Genomic DNA, 20381 nt, shown 5'->3' on the forward strand with positions numbered 1-20381 from the left:
TGTTACTGTTGCTTAAAGCAGTGGTTTTCTCTCTTTAGGGTGCATCACTATGACCTGGAGGGCTTGCTAAACCCGTGGATTCCTGAGCCCCATTCCTGGAGTTTCTGAATCAGTAGATATGAGTGAGACTGAACCCATAATCCACATTTCTAACAATTTCCTGGGTAATGTTGCTGCAGGCCTCCAGGCCATACTTTGAAACCCATTGATTTAAAAGAACAGACTTCGGCTGCTGCTCTCCTGTGATTTGAATCAGCTACACATGGTTCTTATGTCTGAGTACATGTTGGAATCACATGGGAAGCCTAAACAACATACTACTGCCTGAGACTTGTTCAAAATGGATTAGGTCAGAATCACTAGTAGTGAAACCTAGGCATGCATATCCTTTTGTATTTCCAGGTGATTCTAATGTGAATTCAAGGGTACAAACCACTTTGTTACAAGCTGAAGGACAAAATCCTCACTATTATCCCATATCTTCTCTCCTGTGTAACTTAATATTAAATGGAAAAGGGGAAATCTCCCTGCCCTTATTCTTCCACTGAACAAATTATCTCAGTGTACTATGTTGTATAGAGCTAATCTTGTTTTTTGATCCCAACTTTAACTTATTATCCTGATGCTGGCTTGGAGAGATTTTGCAAGTCAACTTGCTCTTTCCTTCCTCTCCTGTTATCTATGGTTCTACAAGTCAATTTTTGTCTGTAGCAATAAGCTATTAGTCATCATAACTAATATCGTGAATGGTTCTGTACAGGAGCTCTTTTCCCATAGAATGTAACAGATGATTTTTAAACCTCTTTATTTATAGAATCATCCTAAACTGAAGTGTGCCAACCAAGTGATGCTGGTTGGAATACCTTAATTGTTGCACATTCATCATGATGATAGTTCAAAACAATACTTTTGATCACAACGGATCCTTTTTCATTATCATCTTTTGTGCATGGGGAAATTACAGTTTTGCCATGAAAAGAATGCTTTCAGAAATCTCTATTGATGCTTACTTCCCTTGTCAGGGTGTTGAACAAAGTCGCACTGAAACTCTAGTAAAATTTATTTCTCATTCATGTATACAACAACTATTTGCTGAGGACCGGGCACTGTTCTAGGTCTTAGAGATATAACAGTGGGCTAGGTAAAACTCCTGCCTTCAGGGCAATGACATTCTACTGGCTAGTGTGTATTAGGGGAGGCATTAAAAATATAAATAAGTAAAATATTATATATATATATATACATACAATTTAAAATTGTAATAAGTGTTGGAATAAAAAGAGAGTTTTGGATACAGGGTACATTGGTAGTGGGGCAGAGTTATGCTGCTTTACCTAGGGTTGTTAAAAGAGTCTCTTAGCAAGTGAAATTTGAATGGGGACCAGAATGATGATAAAGTAGAACTGCAAGGAAAGTTTGTGAAAAGCACATCTCTAGTAAGAGAAACAAGTGTAAATTCAAGTGGCTGTTGGGCCCAAACTGGAAAAACCAAAGTCCAAGATTTACTGGAAATTTTAGAGTCCAGATTGTTTGAAACTTTGATTTTTTGAATGCCTGTCAAGAATGCCAAGAAGGCTCAAAATCCAAAATATCTGGTTGAAATAAAATTCCTTAAAATCATGACATAACATAGACCAAATTTGATCATTGTTACAAGGTGATTATTCAAATCTTTGAAAATAAGCCCACATTTAAATAACCCTTAGCTCTTAATAAAAATTCAGCTGTTTTTGAACAATTAGAATTTAACGGACATCAAGAGAACATAATAGATTTCTTTAACACATTGCTTTAACAGAGAATCAGAGTTTAACTCTATGTCAAAGAGAAATTGAGCTTCCTGTGGTCTTTTGCTGTGAGGTTTCCTTCCTTTACCTTCTTTCATATTGGTGACCATGTTTCTGTGTTTCTGTGTGTAACACATCTTTAAGCATCTTTTGCAGGGCAGGACGAGTGGCAACAAATTCTTTCAGTTTCTGTTTGCTATGAAAAGTCTTAATTTCACCTTCATTCACGAATGAGAGCTTTGCAGTATATAATATTCTGGGCTGGCAGTTTTTCTCTCTTAGTACCTGGGCTATGTCTCGCCATTGCCTTCTAGCTTGTAGGGTTTCTGATGAGAAGTCTGCTGTGAGTCTAATTGGAGATCCCCTGAGAATAATCTGACGTTTCTCTCTTGCACCTTTTAGAATCTTTTCTTTATGTTTCACTGTGGTGAGTTTGATTACAACATGTCGTGGTGAGGATCTCTTTTGGTCATGTTTATTAGGGGTTCTACAAGCTTCCTGTACTAAGATGCCTCTGTCCTTCTCCAAACCTGGGAAATTTTCTGCTAGTATCTCACTGAAAAGGCCTTCTAATCCTTTCTCCCTCTCCATGCCTTCAGGAACTCCTAGAACCCGAATGTTAGGTTTTTTAATAGTATCCTGTAGATTCCCGACAATATTTTTTAGATTTCTAATTTCCTCTTCTTTTCTTTGGTTTGCCTGTTTCCTTTCCTGTTCTCTGTCTTCTACGTCTGATATTCTCTCTTCTGCTTCGCCCATTCTGTTTTTCAGGCTCTCTAATGTGTTTGTCATTTGATCTATTGAATTCTTCATTTCATTATGATTTCTCGTCACTATCACAGTTTCTTGTTCCACTAGTTGTTTCATTTCATTTTGATTCCTCCTTAATATTTCATTTTCACGAGAGAGATTTTCTATCTTGTCCACTAAGGATTTCTGTAGTTCAAGAATTTGTTTTTGAGAACTTCTTAATGTTCTTATCAATTTTTTGAGATCTGCTTCTTGCATTTCTTCGATCTCATCATCTTCATAATCTTGAATTGGGGTGTCTTTTTCATTTGGGGGCGTCATAGTATCTTCCTTGTTCTTGTTACCTCGGTTTTTGCGTTTGTGGTTTGGCATGTTGGAGATATTTGGTTTCTTCACTGTGGTGTTTTTGCTTGTTATACTATGGCTCTATATTAAGTGGACTGTCTGCTTTCGGTGGAGCCTTAGAGGCTTGAGATGAGTGTGGACTGAGAGCTGTGTTTGGTTCCTCAGGGTTGAGAGTGTGTCAAAGATGACACTCCCAGGTCAGGCGTGGTAAATCTCTTTCTTTCTTTCTTTCTTTCTTTCTTTCTTTCTTTCTTTCTTTCTCTCTTTCTCTCTTTCTCTCTTTCTCTCTTTCTCTCTTTCTTTCTTTTTTTTTTTTTGATTCAAAAGTGAAGTAATTCCTCACAGCTGAAGGTAATTGGAGGTAGTTAGAAGCGAATGATATACCCACAGGAGCCAGAGATTGGAAGCTCTTTCCCAAGGACCATACAGGGAATCTCTGCTGCCCTCCGTGTGGGCTCCAATTCTCCTGCAGTCTCCCACTGGGCTGCCAAGTTAGATCCTAATCTCCTGTTATTTCACCCCTCCCCCCAGAGTCAGGTTTTTCTGCTAGGCTCAGGGCCATTGCAGACCTGAGGTTGCCCTGCTTATGAAGTATGTAGAAAATGGCGCCTGCTCTTTGTCTTGCTAGCCTTTGAGGGGTGAGCGGAGAGAGAGAAACTCGTGTCCATATCGGTCACTTTTTTTTTCCCTCTCTGTCTTCTAGTTAGCCTGGTGAACTTTTCCCCACGGAGTTTCAAGCCTCGTTCCCTCTAGTCTCCTCTTTCCACTTGCCCGCTGATGTCTCGGGCTATTGAGGTTCGGTTCACCTCGTGTTCCAGTGCTGGTGTGTTGAATCTGCCGCTGGTGTCCCGAACTTGGGCTCCCACGCTCTCCACGCAGGTCCACTGTGAATCACTAGTTCCGGAAGAGTTTCCTCTCCTGTTTCTTCCCCTACTCTTCCTTGACCCTGCAGTATCTCCACTTTTATTAACCTGTGTCTTGCCGAACTATCAATGTGCTCCCTTCCTATTCCACCATCTTGCCACTCTCCCTCCCTGCCTTTTCATACTGCTATTCTTCTCCTTCTTCTTCTTCATTTAAGCTTAGGTTTTTGTCACAAGCTTGTCTCCAGATTCCTTAGTGTAAACAACTGTGTGTCTGAGAAATGAGTTACATATGTTATTGCTTTTCTGGATGAGGAATTTGTGGGTCAAAGCTATTTAATATTGTAGTTTTCTTAAACTGTTGTGACTTTGAATATATAGAAATATGAGCTTGAGGCTATTTCTCCAAGTTTCCCATAATCTAAGAAGTAGTCTGGGTACTAAAGGCAGGATGTCACATCTTGCCTATTGCTAATTGCAATCAGAGGCACGGAACATATTTGGTAGATTTAGTAAATAAGCTTCAAGAAGAATGAAAGTGTGCTAGAGTCTTAGCCATCAGGTGGTCATAATGAGGGCAAAATCTTAGGTTGTATCAGTGCAGGTAGATGATATGATTGTGACAGAGCTAATCTGTTAATTTCCACTGTTTTAATTATTTGCTTTCCTCCCAGGGCAGTGCTGAGTGCTAGAACAGCTGACATGAACAAGGCTGTTCTGCCACAGAGTACTCATAATATGAGGTTCATCAACAGTTTCACACCTTTCTAATGCAACATTACTAATGTATCCAGACCTTTCCAGGTTATTTGCACACATATCTCATTTCATCATTGTGAGAGTAGCAGGCCACGGTTTATTATGCCTTTTTGCAGGTGAGGAAATTGAAAGGGTTTTGCTTGTAGCCAAAGAATATCAGACCACTACCTTGAATCCAGTCTTCTAACTCCAAGTTCATTGCTTCTTTCTGGATGTAAATCTGTCACAGAATTATGAAGTAGTCTTTACTAAGTGCCTAGTTGTACTGCAAGTTGTATTAAGATAAACAGACTGTACATATATTCATTTTCTCTTTGTTCTCTGTATATAGAGTGTATACATATGATAAATAGGAACACCGGGGTAAAACAAACATTGAAGTCAATGTCAGCAAATGTAGGTGGAAAATATTTGTACTGTAATGTGGGAAGAGAGTTAGTGAGGTTTGTCTATATGGTCTGAGTGACATCTAGAGTGAGGAAGCATCCCAGTTTGCCTGGAACTGATAGGGTTCCTGAGACAGAATTTTCAGTGCTAAAACCAAGAAACACCTGGCAAACTGGGACAAGTGGGTCACCTAAGACAAGCTGTCCTGGGGGAAAAATATAAAGGCAAAAAGATGTCATGGAAGAAGCATTGGGCTTCAAAGTAAAAATCTAGGATAAGTCCTGACTCTGTCATCAACCAACTGTGTAACCTGGGGAATGTCACTCTGTAGGTCACAGCTTTCTTATCTGGAAATGGTCATGTCAATAGCATGCATCTCCCAGAGCAATGAGTATTAAATGAAACAATCTGTATAGGTTAAAATGCTAAATAATTGACTAAACAAACATAAGGCTTTATTTTATTTGATGGTGAATCCAAAGAAAACAGTGAGTACAAGTCTTATGCTAGTCCTATGGGTCTGTTCTGTATATGAAACTACACAAAATTTCAATGAGCCTGCAGTGATATGAAGAGTCAAGTCAGTCAATAAAATATTCAAATTGAAAACAACATCCTTGGCGTTGGGCTGTTTCTTTCATATATATGGAGAATAAAACGTTGGAATTATAGATGTAACTTATGTTTATCCTATACCAAAATAAATATGAAAAAGCTTTCTTCTTCCACTTCCTTTTGTTGGCCAATTTTCTCAAACATTGTAGCGATCAGACTTAACATGAATAGCATCTGCAAAACCCCAAAAGGGAAAGTAAAATATTTATGTCAGTTGGGGATTTACTTTCCTATATGTTTCCTACCTTCATTCCAAATCCTTCAATGGTGATTCTGAGGGAATTACGCATTTTCACAAACTGTAACCATTTCTATTGAAATTGGGACACTACAGGTAATTAAAAGAAAGGGTTATTATCTATAAAGTTCTTCTTATTTATTCATTCAACTCATTTATTGAGCATTTGCCAGGTCACTATTGCACACTTGTTACTGGCAGTACCATCAATGAACAAAGCAGTCCAAGTTCTTGTCCTCATGAGCTTACATTCTACTGGGAGGAATCAGATGTTAAACACCTTTTACACCAGGAAAAACATGATAATTGCACATGTCGAAAAATGCTATGAAAGATAAGGGCCAGGGGCTTTGAAGAAGAATTGTGGAAATTTTAATTTAGATGTGGTTGCTTGGCAATGGAACTTTTATTTCAAGGTCTCATATGTCTTTGGAATAAGAAGTGAAGTACATAATTGTAGAATTTTTTTGCCTAAATTTCCAAAAATAAACTCAGTTTTGGGGCTTTGATATTGAAGTCTTCAGTCAGCATTCTCTATTGTTCATTCAAAATATTTACTGAATATCCACTATGTGTTAAACATTGTGCTGTGATATGATTCAGTGAACAAAGTTTGGAGTTAATGTCCAGTGCAGGCAGAAAAAATAAATATATGTCATATGGTGAGATATGCTATAAAGAAAAGTGAATCAAAGTAATGGGAAAAAGAAAAGTTGTGTGGATTTAGTCACTACTTTATATAAGGTGATCAGGAAAGAACTGAGTAGGGTAATATTTCTGGAAAATTGAAGAACACAAGAGAGCCAGCTATGAGATTTCTAATACAATTATTTCCAGAACAGTGCAAAGGCTATGAGATTGTGGTATGCTGGTGTGTCCAAGGACCAGTGAGGAGGCTGGGGTGGCTGGAGCAACGTGAACAAGCAGGAGAATGGAAGAAGATAAAGTCAGAAAATTGGTGGGACATAGGGGGATGCAATTATAGGGAATTTGTTTTTTTATTACTCTGCTTGAAAGAATTCATAGTGATCTTTTAAGAAAATACTATCTCTAAAGCTTGGCAGGATAATTCTATGGTCCCTATCTAGCAAAGGATATATGTACCTTGTAGGAAGCTTGAATAATGCCAGATTGGCCCTGGTGAAGGCATCCATGTTTTAGGAATTGATAGAAGCTGGATGACTTTTCTTAGAAATAGAAAGTTCAAGTTGGTACATTAGAAATAATATGAAGACCATGAGATAGGATGATTTCCAAGTGTGGACCAAAATCTTGGTATATAATTAAAGAAATTTTGGGACCAAGGATGTGGTTTACAGAATAGATTTGTTAACCAGGTAGTATTTTTCTGATTGTATTTGGATATTCCTTACATTGTGGAAGGAGCAAATGGAATGGAGAAGATAAGAATCTTGAAGAGAATAAAAGGCATGGTAGAGACCTAGACAGTGGGTCTCATTTTAGCTGTCCCAACCAATTGCTCTTCACTGAGATGAATCATCTCCCTCCCCCACCTCACATTCCCAGATATAGCTCTTCCTAAAAATGCTCACTTTTTTTTTAACTTCTCCCTTTCCCTTAAATTTGCTGAAATTCAAGAGAGAAAATGTATAGATTTTCAGTAGCGGCAACATACAAGATTGTGATTTTTTAACCTTTTCAGAGTAAAAGATCCCATTGAAAAACCTCCAGTCAAAGATCTGAAATCTCTATTTAGGAAAGCACTCATTCACAGATAAATGTGAACTGCTGTATAATATTTGCATAGATTTGTGGACTCTTAGCAACACACTGATGGGTGCTCTAGGAACACAGAATTCAAGCTAAATACCTCTGTCCTAAGAGATCAGTGATTATTTTCACTTTAAAAAAGGTAATTGTAGGACCTAGAAGACTAGGGGAGGAAACAGGATACATTACACTGATGGCATCAATTGAGGAAGTTTTCCCATTTACTCATTTATTTTTTTCTGGACTCTGAAAAGCACTCTTTGTTTCTGGTCTCCATGGTGCTGATCATTTGGCTTACATAGGGAACTTGAAAATCAGGCAGGTGCTACTGAGGACCCTCTACTTTCTCATTCTCCCATGGGAAATCTGGCCACAGTCTGAAATAAAGTTAATTCAGAGAGAACAATCTAAATCTCTTTCTTAGGAATTTATAATTCTTCCCAAAGGAAGCATGCCTTTATCAACAAGATCCAGACATACAAGACTGCCCCAGGCTGGGTATGAATGCTGTCACAGCATGGTTTCACATTGGGAATGTTGTCATTGTCTGGAAGTTTCCCTTTCCATGGGCATGATTTTTAAATCTTTCAGCAAATATTCAATGGAAAAAGCTCGGGGCCGAGCCAAAGGCAATTATGAAGCACTTACAAAGTTGGAGACTGACAAGTGGTAATTATTTGTAGATGGGTTGCTTTCTTTGCCTTTTCACTGCTCTTCCCAACCCCATCCCACAACCAGACATAGGCTGGTGATTATTTTGGCTTATTTACCAAAGTTTACCTTTATCACTTCACACTTATGTAGAGAAATATCAGTAATGAAGTGGTCTGTGCTACTTCTCTAGAACTGAGGTTTGCTAGACCTCTGATGACTGCATGTCAATACTGAATGGCTTTTCACAATTTCCTTTCATTAGCCCCTGGGAAAGGAAGAAACAGACTTTTTTAAAGGCAGTTTATTTATTTATTTATTTAATTTGGAAGTCAGAGTTACACAGAGAGAGAAGGAGAGGGAGAGGGAGGGGCAGAGGGAGAGAGAGAGTGAGAGAAAGAGAGAGATCCTCAACCTGCTGGTTCACTCCCCAATTGGCCGCAACCAGTGGAGCTGAGCCAACCCGAAGCCAAGAATCAGAAGATTCCTCTGGGTCTCCCACATGGGTGCAGAGCCCAAGGACTTGGGCCATCCTCCACTGCTTTCCCAGGCCATAGCAAAGAACTGGATAAGAAGTGGAGCAGCCAGGATATGAACTGACACCCATATGGGATGCCAGCACTGCAGGCTGTGGCTTTATCGACTATGCCATAGCGTCGGCCCCAGAAACAGATTCGATGGTGTTCAATATGTTCTATATGTTCTCCTGGAAGCAAAAGGAGTTGAAATCATTTGTACAATCTCACCTTTTGTCTCCCTCAGTGTGGCAGGTGTTCATGCTGCTTTAATCCATTCAAAGCAATGAGGGAGCAAGCTATTTTGCAGGAATTCTGTTCCAAGCCCTGATCCCATAGCTCCTAGGCTCACAAAATCTCCATGTTGACAGCCATGTGTGTTTACAAATGGAAGCTATGGGGAAACAAAGAGGAGGAAGTAGCCCCTGTGGGCCAACACAGTTGTTAATGTGCTTGTGGGGTGTTTGACTAAATCCACAAAGCAAAACACCATCTGGGAGAGAGGTGTTTTTTCCTGTCAGATTTCTAGGCTTCCAAATACGAGTCAAACATAACAAGATAAGGTTATAGTATCTAGCTTAGGACACTGTTGCTGAAAAACACCTCATACTGGTTGGGGACATTGCTGTAGAACACCTACAGTAGGTCCACTTGCCCAGTGCACAGAAAGTCAATCAGGGTGTTAGAAGAAAGTAGATATTTATTGCAAAGTACAGAGCAAGGAGCTGGGCACTTATTGCTTAATTCTAGGATTTTCCAAGGAGTTAGGGATGAAGGTTCTTGTAGATTGAAATTGGGGTTGAGGTACATAAGCAGCTCATGTCCAAGTTCTTGGTTGCTCAGTGGTGCTCATGACCTTCGTTTGATTGGTCAGCAATCCTGTGCTCTTTAGGGAATTTATGGTGGCCAGGTCTTGCTCCAGTTGTTCTGGGTGTTATATGAAGGTGGCAGCTACATTCTGCCCAGACCAGATATTCCCCTACACAAACCACCCCAGAACAATCCAGGCCATCAAGGTTCTTATCTTTTGGAAAAGCAAATGACTCCTTGAATCTGGAGATTTGAACCTTGCAGTGCCAGCTGGATCACTCCCTCAAGTCACTGAACTCTTTGGATAAAGGACAGGCAAGGACAATTTGGGCTATGGAGGACAGACAAGAAGCTGGGTCCTGCCTTTACATTATAGGGATTTGGTTTTAATTCTTTCTTATTTTTTGAATGTTCATTTATTTTATGTATTTGACAGATAAAGGAAGGGAAAAATAAAGTTCTTCAGGTATGACCCACTGGCTTTCAAACCTGGGGAAGCATGCAAGGGTTTGGCTGGGGAACAATAAAGAATATGAGATGGAACTGATCTCTTGATAAAAGGCAGAGTTAACAAGAAAGTTAAAATGGCAGAGGCTGATGTCTTTGTTCCATCAATCCTTACTCTGAGTGTAGATAAGGAGATGGGGCGTTGGTTTCTTTCTGGCTACTTCCTGCTGATACAGGGTGTAGACATGAGGTGAGGGTCTATACTCAGGATCAGACTGACTGAAGAAGAGTAGTCTTGTGTTGTTCCTGTGTTATGGCTTGGGATATAGCAGTCATTCGTTCTTGCAAGGACTTTTGGAATAAGTTAATTATACATGGCAGAACTAGGAGCACTATGATTTTGAGGACAAAAGGAGATATTAGTGACATTCTCCATGGTTGAAAAGATGGCTGAAATGAGGAGGACAAAGGGGAAAATAATAAAGCAAGAGTCCTGTCCAGTTAGCGGGAAGACAGGTGTATGCCTGGTTGCCACAGGGAAAGAATGCTCCCATTTTATTTGGTGTGTACGTGCTGGCAAGGAACCATGGGAGGGAGTTAGTTTTGCCTGCTTCTAGTCCTGGGCTCCCTCATTTCCTCCCTCTGTTTAAGGAAACCCTGGCTGTTGTCAGGGGTCTGGGTGAGGGCTGATACTGAGTTCTTCAAGCTGAGTAGGGATGGAGTAGGGACCTGTGGTCAAGACAGGGTTCCAGCAGATGACCTCTTGAGGGGGCTGTAGCACTAGCTCACAGAAACTGTCTCTATTTGAGGATTCATGTGCATGGCCATCTAGAATTTTATTGCCTGGAGCAATCAAATCTAACAAGCAGATTAAATACACAGGGTTCAAACCAGGAGGGAGTTTTCCCATTGAGAGGCAAACAGAAGTCAATAGGAGGGGCTTGATAATAATTAGATGGGCGTTAATACCTGGCCAGGTATATATGAAGTCCAGACCTATCTATCTCTTCACATGGGGTACTGGAGTAGACATCATAAGGGAGGTGGGAATCTCCTTAGGGAAAGTACTCTATTGGCTTCCATTACCTAGTAGGCCTGGGAAGAGAGCTAGCCTGCAATAGGAAGTTAGTATCAAATAGGTGGCATCTCTAAAAGCAAATTTGCAGTTCTGCCTTGACTGTTACTGACCCTAGGCTGTCCTCTTGATGGCAGTGGTTACTTTGGAAGCTGGGCAGAATGAAGGGCTTTATAGCATGGGTCCTGACCCAGGAGTTTTTCAATTCTTAGGGCAGTTCCATTTCCAGTGGCTTGGCTCTTGGCAGAGCTGATGGGGCTCTTCAAGACAGCTACTTGTCCAATGCCCTGACTCCTTATATTGAAAACAGGTGCTATTTGAGGGTGGACTGGCCTTTTTGGGTTTCCTTGATAGGCAGATCATTAATTGGCAAGCCACCTATCCTTACATTGTTCCTGCTGCCTCACTTCTCTTTCTCCTGGTCTTGCTAAAAGTAGAACACAGAGGAAGCCTTTAGGATGTCAGTCAAGGGGGACTCAATCCCATCCATAATCTTTGGTGGCCTGAGCTAGAAATCTGTGGTCACATGCATGCTGTTACAATATTCTTCCTGTGAGATAAGATGATGCACATGAGGAAAAATATGTCCTTCTAGGTAAGATCAAACATTAAGACCACCTTACCCAAACTGTCTTATATAAGGTCTAAAGATCAAGCTATACATCCTTTTGGAAAGTCCTACAGAATAGAAAGTTTTTCATCTTGAAGAGAATAGAGGAGAAATGAAGAAACAAGTCAGGCTTTCCAGATCGTTTAATATCAAGTGAACACTTAAACAATTTTAACTGTCAAATAACTTATGAAAACATTTACCAAAAGATTCAATGCCTTCCATAAATTTTAAGAGTATATGTAGTTGGAAATATTTCTTGGATATCTAACACAAGTGTAAGCAATTAAAACAGAGATGTTAATAAATTTTCCATTATTGCGTAGAATATTTACACACATATAACTCATTACAGGAAAGAAAAACAAAATGGTTTCAGTTATTAGCAAATAAATTTTGGCTGCCACTAAATACGGTAGGGGAAAAAACAGAATAAGGCTAGGCATGGAGCATTCTTTTGAGTGAAGTTGCTCAGGACTTACCACTGTTCTGGAGTTTTTCGTTGCTAGCCCTGACAAATATATTACTAGAGATGGCTGGAACAGAGGTTTTGTCTTTGTGTAGATTTAGCTCTATTATGTTAGATTTTAGGATTTTAGTGTTCATAGAAGAGGAGGTCGCTAGTTAAAGAGGATTTATTTTAGGGAAGACAGAATAGGGAGCAAAGTGAGAGTAGGGGCTGAGCTCGCCCAGAGAGGGCAAGGGTGGATGTGGGGGTGTTGAAGTCAGGCTTGCTTGCATTTGAACAGCAGGCAGAGTCCTGCCTGGAGCTGCTTTGTTGGGGGAGGTGTAGAGCACCACATGGACTCTACCCACTCTATAAGGTGGGTAGAAGAAATGAGAAAGGCTCCCAGTGCATTGTCTTAGCAGTTTGGAATGTCCTAAGGTATAGGGTTTCCAGAGCAAAAATATTCTGCTAGTCTTTTCACTATTTTTCTGTACCCATGGGGTAAGTGGCAGAACAGAGTAGGGGGAGTCAGGAAGAGAGGTGAGTTTGTGCTGGGGAAGAATGGGGGTGAGGGGTGGGGGAGAGCAGGGTGAGTAGAGGGTCAAGTTCCAGAGGTGGTAGCACCCCTGAGGGAAGAGCAAAAGTGGAAGGAGGGAAAGTTGAGGGTTCGAGAGTAGGCTCTAAGATTTTCTCCTGCCAGAGGGCTTAGAATGAGGGAAGTTGACCTAGGAGGAGGACAAAGGTTGGGATGTAGGGGAATCAGGTGGGACTGCCAGAGAGGAAATACCAGATGGAGGCCTGGGAGGGCCTGCTGGGCCAAGATCTCAGAGAAGATGGGATGAACGGGATGAAGGAGGGGTGGAGGGCATACAGGGAGGTTATTCTGGAGAGACCAGGGGGGAGGGGCAACAACTGCCTCTGCTGCCACTGGTGAGAGGGAACAGCTGGCGCTAGAGAGAGGGGGGAATGCAGTAAGTGGAGGGGTGTATGTTTCTGAGACACCAGCTTCTCAAGTGGAGAGGAAGAAGGGAGAAGTAGGGAGGTAGAAGATTTGAGGAGAGGCTCCAGGCTTTCTTCCTCTATGAGAACTTGAAGTGAGAAAAATTGACCTTGAAGGAGGAAAAAATCCTGTACATAAGAGACCTCTGGCCATTTGCCGTTTCTCTTTGTAAAACTATTAAGGTTGCAGAGAATTTGGAGAGCAAAGGTGCTGAATTCTGGTCATTTGGAAACATTGTCTTCCTTTAGGCCCAGCTTGTGCAAATTTAAGAGGCAGGCTAGTTGAAGTTTAGAACCCATGGATTAAGCAAAATATGGTCTGAGGGAAGGGGATCCTTTCACAGGGCAACCCCCACATAGACCAGCATCCCAGTTCTAACCTGTAGTGGATGGGCATTTCCTCTGAGTGAGGGAAACCAAAGGAATACCCAGGCCCTATGGGGGGAGATGAACTATCCTGTTTGAACATGCCAGGCTGTAAATGGGGGGATGAACCAGTCACAAGCATTGCCCCAGCACATTTGAGGCGACAGAGACATCTCTTATTAATCTGATGGGTTGAGAATTAGGTCTCATGTGGACATGTAGCAATGAGATCTGGCAAAGGCTCTGCTATGAATTTGTTGGGAAATGAGAAGTGCAATGAGAGTGAGAAAGTGTTCTGGACAGGTGTCTCTCGAGGCCATCTCTGTCATAAGGATAAAGGAGAGTATAGGAAAGTGAAGGTAGGGGTGGGCAGAGACAATAAAAAGGGGAAAGAATCTAGAAAGGAGAAGAAAGTTTGGAGGAAGGGTGGAGGACTACAGCTCTTATGCAGAGACTGAATTCTCTGCTCCCCTCTTCACATGGGGCACCAAAATATTAGGAAAAGAGGTACAGATCAGAGAGGAGACAGAATACAAACTCACAGCCAGATCGAGTTTATTCAGAGAAAATAAACTCAGAGATTGACCAACTGCCATCTTGCTCACAAACTGTACACGTGGCAGAGGCCCAGACCCCAGGGCTGGGCCCTTTTATATCTTCGGTGGGCTAGGGGTGGAGGTGGGGGCAGGAAGCCAAGGTGAGCTTCTCCATACTGGTTCTTCAGGTTTGGCCCACTGGATTCCAAACCTGGGGAAGAATACAGGGTATGGGCTGGGGAACAATACAGGATATGAAATGGAACCACTCTCTTGAAAGAAGGCAGGGGTAACAAGAAACAAAATGGCTGAGGCTTATGTCCTTGTTCTACCAGTAGTCTCCATGGGGACATTGAAGTTGTAAACAAAGTGTAATCACTGAAGACAAAAAAAATGGTCATTATCAGTAGATGATCTGTTTTCTATGTAATTACTATATCCTGTTTATTTGAAAAAATGGCAATTTTAGTAAGATGGAAAGCTATTAAGTTTCAGTTGCTCAGAGTGATATTTCACAGCTATCAAAATATAACTGTTGAATGAGTGAATGAAAAGTAACTGTAGATAATGTTAAAATATTATACATTTCTCTAAAAAAACTGACAGGATTTACAATGTTTTGACTATAAATAAATGTTAAATACTTGAAATGATAAATATATTTACCTTGTTTGGTTATTAAGTAATGTATACATGTAATGAAGCAGCACATGGTACTCCATAAATTTACCATTTTTAATGGAAAAAAGGAACATGCTATTTTCTGAATAAATGAAAGTTGATTGTTGAGATATTTTTGTTATGGCTTTCATATTTTGATTTACTTGCTATCTGAGGTTTTTTTTTCCTCTCTGAGATAATTTTCCAATTTTCTTGTAAATATTTTGGCTATGAATCCAAAATCCAAACAATCAGGCCTTCTATAAGCTAAATATAATAATACAGAAATATGTACAGTTTCTCATGTAAGCATTCCCTTGTACAAAAGTGAAACTGAAGCTTATGTTTGACTGTTATAGTACAGAATGACCTAGAGAATCCTGCAGAATATAATTTTGTATATAGAGGCAAGTAGATACCATAATTTCAAGAGTTTTTTTGTCTTTGTCTTTCAGACAGGTTTGGTTATGATATGTCTAGGTGTGGATATTGTTGACCTTCTTGAATATGCAAATTAAAACTTCATCAAATCAGGGAAGATTTTAATCATTATTTCTTCAAATATTCTTTCTCTTCCTTTTTAAATCTCCTCTCTTCTGGAAATTTCTCTCACACACATTCTCTCTCTCTCTCTCTCTCTCTCTCTCTATATATATATATATATATATATATATTTGTATAGTGGTGCTTTATGATTTCCACAGGTCTCTTAGACTTCAGTTTTATTGTTTTCCTCTTTTTGTTCTTCAGACTAGATAATTTCAACTGACCTATTTTCAAGTTTGCTGATTCTTTCTTCTGCTTTCTCAAATCTGATTCTTAACCGTTCTAGTGAGTTTCTCATTTCAATTATTATATTTTTCAATTCCAGAGTTTCTATTTAGTTTCTCTTATGATTTCTATTTATCTCTTTTTACTACAACTGTGGAGCTGGGAGTGGGGTAATTGTTATGAACAAGGCATTTTAAAATGCCACAGTGCTCACTGGGCTTAACAAGATTCAGCTGTGGTTAATTTCAAGGGACCTGGAAAAAATGGATTTTTCCAGTTGTTACCAGTGTTCTTTTTGTTTTTTTGGAAGAGTAGTTTTTTTGAACATCCTTACTCTATGTTTTTACTGATGTTATTCTGCTAAATACCAAAATTACTAATCCTGTTATTAATATTTATTGTAAAATTTATTTATATAAAGGGAACAAATTTCATGTATTTCATATTTACAGTTTTAAGAACATAATGATACTGCCCACCATCTCTCCTCCTTCCTTTCTTATTTTTCATTTAAGTTTTGCTATGACATACATTCTTTTCTCATTTTTATTAATATAAAGAAAACAGATTTCATGTATTTCATATATACAACTCTAATAACTATACTTCCCTCCCTCAAACCCCCTCCTTCTTTCCTTTATTTTTAATTTTTGCCAAAACATAATCTCAATTTACTTTATAATCACAGGTTTAATGCACCACTAACCATAATATTCAACAAGTAAAATACCAACAGACCACTTCCACAGGAATATAGATAAGGGCTAAAAATAATAATCAAATCATATGATGCACATTTCTTTCTTATACATTTTTCTATTCTATTCAATTTCCTTTTAATCACAAGCTTAATCCTCCAATGAATAAATAATTCAGCAAGTAGTAAATAGAAAAAAAACACTGTTCCTCAAGAGCATAGGAAGGGCTTTAAAAATAATCATATCTCAAGATGTCAATTTCACTCATACACATAACATTTTTGAAAATATATCTATAGTGTTAACTTCAGCCTTCAATAAAACGTTTATTTTGACCTATTGTGGATGATACTGGGAGTTTTAGGACAAGTTTTCAGTGTCTCATTATTACATTGTATATAAGATTTAGTAGTGATTAGCTATTGTATCTCAGTCCAAGAAATGATTCAGATTATTGTTCTCCTTCAAAGCCTATTCTGAAAAATTTCATGCATGACTTGTTTCCCCTTTACAAATTAATTAATTTTCATTTTATTAGAGAGAGAGAGAGATCTTCTATCTGCTTATTTCTTCTCCAAATACCTTCTATTCAACAGCCAGGGCTGGGCTAGGCTGAAAGCAGGAGTCAAGAATTCCATCCAGATTTCACATGTGGGAAGCAGGAAACCAAATACTTGAGCCATCACCTGCTGCCTTTCAGTATGTGCATTAGCAGGATGAACTTCTTTGTTTTAAGAGTTTATATTTTCAGGCTGGGGCTGTGGCATAGCAGGTGAAGCTACCGCCTGCGGGGCAGGCATCCCATATAGGCGCTGGTTCGAGACCCGGCTGCTCCACTTCTGATCCAGCTCTCTGATATGGCCTGGGAAAGCAGTGGAGGATGGCCCAGGTGCTTGGGCCCCTGTGCTCATGTGGGAGACCTGGAAGAGGCTCCTGGCTCCTGGCTTCGGATTGGCACAGCTCTGGCCATTGCAGCCAGCTGGGGGAGTGAACCAGCAGATGGAGGACCTCTCTCTCCCTCTCTCTTTGCCTCTCCTTTTCTTTCTGTGTAACTCTGACTTTCAAACAAATAAATCAACCTTTAAAAAAAAATCCCAGGCTGTTAAAAGCAAAAATAAAAAGAGTTTATATTTTCAATTTATTAAACTTTTCCTGATGAGAGAGAAAGAAATGTCCCATTCTCAGATAAAAACTTTAGGAGGAATTGTTCATTGAGTTATTTAATAATTTGAGGTCCAAACAGCTAAGTTTTCAGAAATCAAGTGACCTAAAGGTAAATGAAAAAGAGTTCAGGAGACATTTGGTCAAAATGGCATTAGCTCATGCTTGGAGGATACTTTCTTTCCCAACACATATCAATGATAGAGAAAGTATAGAGGCAATGTAGAAGACTTGTCTGGGGCAGCAGCAGCGGTGGGTTCCGCGGCACTCGTGGCAGGTGCCCAGGCCGTCCCAGGAGTCATGTGGAGAGCCACTGCCATGTTGGGCCCGTGGGGTTCCCAAGGCCCCAGCTAAGGGGGCAGCCCCCACGCCACTGGCCCCAGGAGCTGATCCAGCTGTTGGAGAGTGAGCTCTCCCGGGCCGTGCAGACCAATATCCTGTGCACTGTACACGGCTGCAGGAAGATCCTGCCCAGCAGCCCAATGTTCAACATGCACCTGGTCAAGAGCCACCTCCTGCAGGATGGGATAGTATATCCAACAATAAAAGATTTGAAAATTGTACCGAAATTCTACTGTTGTCAAATTGAGGGATGCCCTAGAGGCCCTGACAGATCATTTTCTCAATTTTCCCTTGTAAAATAGCACTTTATGAAGCTGCATACTGAGAAGAAGCATAAACGCAGTAAGTGCAGCAATTCGTAGGGTACTGAGTGGGACTTGGAAATATATACAGAAGACTGTGGGAAGACCTCCCAGTGCACGTGTGGCTGTCCCTATGCCAGTGGAACAGCACTGCAATCCTGCATATGCTGAACTGGCCACAAGATCCCTTCAGAACATAGGGATCCATCTAGTAACAAAAGGAAAATAGAAAACTGCTTACAAAACCAGAAGTTGTTCATTAAGACCATTGAATCACTGGGCAGCCAACCAAGTCCCAGGCCAGCTTCTCAAGAACTAGAAACTTTAGAAACAAAGCTGGGAGCCTCTTTGGAAGACTCTTGTGTCTCTAATGCCATAAAGCAGACTCTGACAACACCTCCAAGATATCCTCAGAAGTTGCTTTTACCAAAGCCCAAAGTGGCTGGTTATTAAACTACCTGTGATGCAGTTTTCTTCTGTGCCTGTCTTTGTGCCTATGGCTGACCCCATGGCCCAGCCTTTAGTGTTAGGTGTGGATCAGAGCTCTGTTGCAGTGGCTGTGCACTTACTGCCCTGGTCAGTAGGAACCCTGATCCTCGGCCTAGATTCAGAGGCCTGCTCTCTTAAAGAGAGCCTCCCTTGCCCCAAAATTATAATTATAATATATAATTATATATAATATATCTATATTATAATTATAATATATAATTATATATAATTATATTATAATATATAATATACATTGTATATTATATAGTATATAATATATTATATACACTAATATACACACTAATATATTATATATAACATTTTATACATTTATAATATATAATGTATTGTATATTATATATAATATATTATTATATAATGTATTTTATATAATATATAATATAATGGATATATATATAATTATATAATTATAATTATAATTGCTGTTGAGCCAATTAGTATAGGTGCTCAAGTGAACTTGGGTAAAAGTCCATCCAGTCTTTTAAAGGAAATGGGTAATAGAGGTCAGAAGAATAGTCTGTCTTCAACCAATGTGCAGACAGACTTGTCTTATGCCTCACAAAACATTATACCTTCTGTACAGGGGCTGGCCCCGACTCTGTTGTGTCCTTGTGTTCTCAGACTGACTTGTCATTTGATGCTCAAGTGTCCTTTCCCATTAGTGTTCACATGCAGACATTTGTGTTGCTAGATCCTTGCTTCCTGTCCGGTGGGGTCTCCAGAGAAACTCAGACCAGTGGGATGCTAGTTCCCACAGAGGACTGCATGTAGATGGACCATGCTGGGATGTGTGGGGGCATTTTTGAGAGTGTCCATTTATCATACAGTGTCCCTACAGACAATATGATAAGCAGAAGTTTAATAGCGGAGACAGTAACTCATGGTTTGCTGCCATGACTTTAAATCAAGATATTGAGAAATTGGCACCTGTGTTAAACTTCAGCAAATAGGACAGTATGTTTCCTTCACAGAACATGACGGATAATCAGACCCAACCCATGGACTTATTAAGTGAGTTAGAAAAATCTTGTCAAGTAATCTGCCTGGTCAGACATTGGGTAATCATAGTCTTGCCTGACACGAATCCTGGGCCTGACACCAGCTCCCACCTGGCCCAATTCAGAACCCTGGAATTGATTTTGATATTGGAGAGTTCTTTTCAGCCTCAAATACCCAGACACAAACTTAAGAGAGTGAACTCAACGCCATGAACACTGAACCTGTCTTGGAGTCACTTGTTCCTTGCTGCAACCTCTGCTGTGTCCTACAGGAACAGGGCAAGTTTTAACTTCCTAGGCCTTGAGATGTTTGACACACAGATACAGACAGACTTAAACTTCTTCTTAGGCAGTGGCCCTCATCCACCTCAGGGAAGAATTCTGAAACACTCCAGCTTCTCCATGAGTACCGACTCATCTGATACAGAGACCCACACTGAGGGAATCTGCAATGCTAAGAACATACCTACCCTGGAGAACAAGGTTGAGTTGAACAGTACAGAAACACAGACCATGAGTTCTGGTTTTGAAGTCCTGGGGAGCTTGTTCTTCACCAGCAATGAAACTCAGACAGCAGTGGATGACTTACTTCTGACAAGCCAACTTGGCCTGGAACATGATAGAGTTTCAGTTCAGCTCTGTAGAAACCCAGAGATGTACTGAACTGCACAGTCTTCAGCTTCTAATTGTGGAGTCCACGTGTGGGAAGGTTGGCATTTACCATTTCCTTCTGGGGTTAAAAAATGGGGAACAGGGACAACAGTATTAACTAGATCAAGTGCAGGTGATGATGCAGTTGTTTTGATTCTCTGTGTGTGGTTCTTTGTATTTTGTACTTGTAAACATGAAAATTGTATATAAATCTGAGTGTATTATATAGTGTAAGATACTTAGCTAAAAAAAGAAGACATGTCTATACTAAAAAGAAGATGAACATCATAATGTTGAAAAATTGTACAGAAACACAAGAAAATGAAAGCAAGATTAATATTATTGGTCTATATTAT

General features: G+C 40.0%; 1 pseudogene; it reads left to right on the plus strand.

Moving 5' to 3' along the window:
• The first annotated feature begins 17611 nt into the window (after positions 1 to 17611).
• Positions 17612 to 20143, plus strand: LOC133752606 (ATM interactor-like; annotated as a pseudogene).
• The last annotated feature ends 238 nt before the right edge of the window (positions 20144 to 20381 follow it).

The sequence above is a fragment of the Lepus europaeus genome, chromosome X (assembly GCF_033115175.1).
Source record: "Lepus europaeus isolate LE1 chromosome X, mLepTim1.pri, whole genome shotgun sequence".
NCBI lineage: Eukaryota > Metazoa > Chordata > Mammalia > Lagomorpha > Leporidae > Lepus > Lepus europaeus.